Below are 5,000 nucleotides of genomic sequence, written 5' to 3' on the forward strand. Positions count from 1 at the left end.
TCAATCAGGTTGATTAAATTAAAATATTGCCTCCCCGGCGGGGAATTGAACCCCGGTCTCCCGCGTGACAGGCGGGAATACTCACCACTATACTACCGAGGATCCAATGACTGGTTCAAGTCATGAAATCTGTTCCCTATATTTCAGAGGTTTTTTAGCAATTTCAACAACACACCAAATATCAAGCAACTTTCGGGTACACTGGCACCAACTTGGACACTCACTGGGCAACAACCATAGACAGTTTAGTCCTTTGTAGCTAAGCGATTGTAAAATTATATGTGACTTCCGAAGTTTCGTTAAACACGAGTCTTATTGTTTTTTAGTTTTTTTTCAACAACGAACAAAGCAACAAGATTTAACTGACTTATTATTGCAGCAATTCACTCTAATCACCATTAAATGGATGAGAGAAACGACTTCAGCTTACTGTGACAATAATATTAGACAAAATCGTTCACTCTAGGTTTCTGAAGTCATTATGCAACAAAGCTGTTGTTTAACGTATCAATCAGGTTGATTAAATTAAAATATTGCCTCCCCGGCGGGGAATTGAACCCCGGTCTCCCGCGTGACAGGCGGGGATACTCACCACTATACTACCGAGGATCCAATGATTGGTTCAAGTCATGAAAACTGTTCCCTATATTTCAGAGGTTTTTTAGCAATTTCAACAACACACCAAATATCAAGCAACTTTCGGGTACACTGGCACCAACTTGGACACTCACTGGGCAACAACCATAGACAGTTTAGTCCATTGTAGCTAAGCGATTGTAAAATTATATGTGACTTCCGAAGGTTCGTTAAACCCGAGTCTTATTGTTTTTTAGAATTATTTTCAACAACGAACAAAGCAACAAGATTTAACTGACTTATTATTGCAGCAATTCACTCTAATCACCATTAAATGGATGAGAGAAACGACTTCAGCTTACTGTGACAATAATATTAGACAAAATCGTTCACTCTAGGTTTCTGAAGTCATTATGCAACAAAGCTGTTGTTTAACGTATCAATCAGGTTGATTAAATTAAAATATTGCCTCCCCGGCGGGGAATTGAACCCCGGTCTCCCGCTTAACAGGCGGGGATACTCACCACTATACTACCGAGGATCCAATGATTGGTTCAAGTCATGAAATTTGTTCCCTATAATGCAGAGGTTTTTTAGCAATTTCAACAACACACAAAATATCAAGCAACTGTCGGGTACACTGGCACCAACTTGGACACTCACTGGGCAACAACCATAGACAGTTTAGTCCATTGTAGCTAAGCGATTGTAAAATTATATGTGACTTCCGAAGGTTCGTTAAACACGAATCTTATTGTTTTTTAGTTTTTTTTTCAACAACGAACAAAGCAACAAGATTTAATTGACTTATAATTGCAGCAATTCACTCTAATCACCATTAAATGGATGAGAGAAACGACTTCAGCTTACTGTGACAATAATATTAGACAAAATCGTTCACTCTAGGTTTCTGAAGTCATTATGCAACAAATCTGTTGTTTAACGTATCAATCAGGTTGATTAAATTAAAATATTTCCTCCCCGGCGCGGAATTGAACCCCGGTCTCCCGCGTGACAGGCGGGGATACTCACCACTATACTACCGAGGATCCAATGCTTGGTTCAAGTCATTAAATTTGTTCCCTATAATTCAGAGGTTTTTTAGCAATTTCAACAACACACAAAATATCAAGCAACTGTCGGGTACACTGGCACCAACTTGGACACTCACTGGGCAACAACCATTGACAGTTTAGTCCATTGTAGCTAAGCGATTGTAAAATTATATGTGAATTCCGAAGGTTCGTTAAACCCGAGTCTTATTGTTTTTTAGAATTATTTTCAACAACGAACATAGCAACAAGATTTAACTGACTTATTATTGCAGCAATTCACTCTAATCACCATTAAATGGATGAGAGAAACGACTTCAGCTTACTGTGACAATAATATTAGACAAAATCGTTCACTCTAGGTTTCTGAAGTCATTATGCAACAAAGCTGTTGTTTAACGTATCAATCAGGTTGATTAAATTAAAATATTGCCTCCCCGGCGGGGAATTGAACCCCGGTCTCCCGCGTGACAGGCGGGGATACTCACCACTATACTACCGAGGATCCAATGATTAGATCAAGTCATGAAATTTGTTCCCTATAATGCAGAGGTTTTTTAGCAATTTCAACAACACACAAAATATCAAGCAACTGTCGGGTACACTGGCACCATCTTGGACACTCACTCACTATACTACCGAGGATCCAATGATTGGTTCAAGTCATGAAATTTGTTCCCTATAATGCAGAGGTTTTTTAGCAATTTCAACAACACACAAAATATCAAGCAACTGTCGGGTACACTGGCACCAACTTGGACACTCACTGGGCAACAACCATAGACAGTTTAGTCCATTGTAGCTAAGCGATTGTAAAATTATATGTGACTTCCGAAGGTTCGTTAAACACGAATCTTATTGTTTTTTAGTTTTTTTTCAACAAAGAACAAAGCAACAAGATTTAACTGACTTAAGATAGAAAAGAAAGCTTATCAGCTCGCCGCGAAGGGATAGTCGTAAGCCAGTTGAAAACTGTCTTAAATGAAAAATTCAGGGCCTATGATTAAGTCGGACTTATTCACAATTCACACTTTCCTTCACAGACTTTCTGGTCTTAAAACGGGATTTTTCCGTCACAGTTCAATATCCTTGCAAGTCATTTACGTTTAGTTTGCTCAACTCATATTTTCCTATTTTAACAAATAAAGTTCAATAATTGAATTTAAAAATAACCATCTTTTAGTTTAAAAACTGGAAAACTTAAATACAAATCTGGTTATTGCGTCATGGTTGGGTCATCAAAGATTGCGCCATCACGGCGATGCTATGGACATCTGGTGGGGATTTATTTGGGCGGCATATATTCGTAATATTATTTTACTCATGTTTAACCATACATTACGAATATATTTCAATAAAAAATATTCGACGAAAAGGATTAATTTTAAACTTAACACGTTTAGTAAATGACAAGCTTACACATGTAGTGGAAACTGGAATTTAAACCTAAGGTGAAAAAGTTGTAGTCGCCACCGCCAGATGCCACTAGTCGTAAAACAATTATTTTAACAGTTTTTCGTTAATTACGGGAAAACTAATTAAGTTAATGGAATTATTTTTGTTCTGGTCGCACCGCATATTTTTTGTTTAATTTTTAAGACCAAAAAGTCTAAAATCTGTCGTAAAACGCCCGAGCCATGGAGCGTTACATACATACAGACAGACAAAGTGACATGGCTTTTTTTTTCTGCGTATGAGATTATTAGCTTCGCCCTTCGGGCTCGCAATTATTGCAGCAATTCACTCTAATCACCATTAAATGGATGAGAGAAACGACTTCAGCTTACTGTGACAATAATATTAGACAAAATCGTTCACTCTAGGTTTCTGAAGTCATTATGCAACAAAGCTGTTGTTTAACGTATCAATCAGGTTGATTAATCAGGTTGATTAAATTAAAATATTGCCTCCCCGGCGGGGAATTGAACCCCGGTCTCCCGCGTGACAGGCGGGGATACTCACCACTATACTACCGAGGATCCAATGATTGGTTCAAGTCATGAAATTTGTTCCCTATATTGCAGAGGTTTTTTAGAAATTTCAACAACACACAAAATATCAAGCAACTTTCGGGTACACTGGCACCAACTTGGACACTCACTGGGCAACAACCATAGACAGTTTAGTCCATTGTAGCTAAGCGATTGTAAAATTATATGTGACTTCCGAAGGTTCGTTAAACACGAATCTTAATGTTTTTTAGTTTTTTTTTCAACAACGAACAAAGCAACAAGATTTAACTGACTTATTATTGCAGCAATTCACTCTAATCACCATTAAATGGATGAGAGAAACGACTTCAGCTTACTGTGACAATAATATTAGACAAAATCGTTCACTCTAGGTTTTTGAAGTCATTATGCAACAAAGCTGTTGTTTAACGTATCAATCAGGTTGATTAAATTAAAACATTTCCTCCCCGGCGGGGAATTGAACCCCGGTCTCCCGCGTGACAGGCGGGGACACTCGCCACTATACTACCGAGGATCCAATGATTGGTTCAAGTCATGAAAACTGTTCCCTATATTTCAGAGGTTTTTTAGCAATTTCAACAACACACCAAATATCAAGCAACTGTCGGGTACACTGGCACCAACTTGGACACTCACTGGGCAACAACCATAGACAGTTTAGTCCATTGTAGCTAAGCGATTGTAAAATTATATGTGACTTCCGAAGGTTCGTTAAACCCGAGTCTTATTGTTTTTAAGAATTATGTTTAACAAAGAACAAAGCAACAAGATTTAACTGACTTATTATTGCAGCAATTCACTCTAATCACCATTAAATGGATGAGAGAAACGACTTCAGCTTACTGTGACAATAATATTAGACAATCGTTCACTCTAGGTTTTTGAAGTCATTATGCAACAAAACTGTTGTTTAACGTATCAATCAGGTTGATTAAATTAAAACATTGCCTCCCCGGCGGGGAATTGAACCCCGGTCTCAGGCGTGACAGGCGGGGACACTCACCAGTATAGTATCGAGGATCCAATGATTGGTTCAAGTCATGAAAACTGTTCCCTATATTTCAGAGGTTTTTTAGCAATTTCAACAACACACCAAATATCAAGCAACTGTCGGGTACACTGGCACCAACTTGGACACTCACTGGGCAACAACCATAGACAGTTTAGTCCATTGTAGCTAAGCGATTGTAAAATTATATGTGACTTCCGAAGGTTCTTAAACCCGAGTCTTATTGTTTTTTAGAATTATTTTCAATAAAGAACAAAGCAACAAGATTTAACTGACTTATTATTGCAGCAATTCACTCTAATCATCATTAAATGGATGAGAGAAACGACTTCAGCCTACTGTGACAATAATATTAGACAAAATCGTTCACTCTAGGTTTCTGAAGTCATT

At 37.9% G+C, this 5,000-nt stretch overlaps 5 non-coding genes across 5 annotated transcripts; all 5 read right to left on the reverse strand.

Annotated features, from left to right (window-relative positions):
* Positions 1 to 30: 30 nt before the first annotated feature.
* Trnad-guc lies at positions 31 to 102 on the reverse strand. Its single transcript has one exon. It is a non-coding gene; the product is annotated as a tRNA-Asp (tRNA).
* A 435-nt stretch (positions 103 to 537) lies between these two features.
* Trnad-guc lies at positions 538 to 609 on the reverse strand. The gene has a single exon. It is a non-coding gene; the product is annotated as a tRNA-Asp (tRNA).
* Positions 610 to 1,045: 436 nt separating this feature from the next.
* Trnan-guu lies at positions 1,046 to 1,117 on the reverse strand. The gene has a single exon. It is a non-coding gene; the product is annotated as a tRNA-Asn (tRNA).
* A 944-nt stretch (positions 1,118 to 2,061) lies between these two features.
* On the reverse strand, positions 2,062 to 2,133 carry Trnad-guc. Its single transcript has one exon. It is a non-coding gene; the product is annotated as a tRNA-Asp (tRNA).
* Positions 2,134 to 3,535: 1,402 nt separating this feature from the next.
* Trnad-guc lies at positions 3,536 to 3,607 on the reverse strand. The gene has a single exon. It is a non-coding gene; the product is annotated as a tRNA-Asp (tRNA).
* Between the last annotated feature and the right edge of the window lie 1,393 nt (positions 3,608 to 5,000).

Source organism: Daphnia pulex, chromosome 10, assembly GCF_021134715.1.
Source record: "Daphnia pulex isolate KAP4 chromosome 10, ASM2113471v1".
NCBI lineage: Eukaryota > Metazoa > Arthropoda > Branchiopoda > Diplostraca > Daphniidae > Daphnia > Daphnia pulex.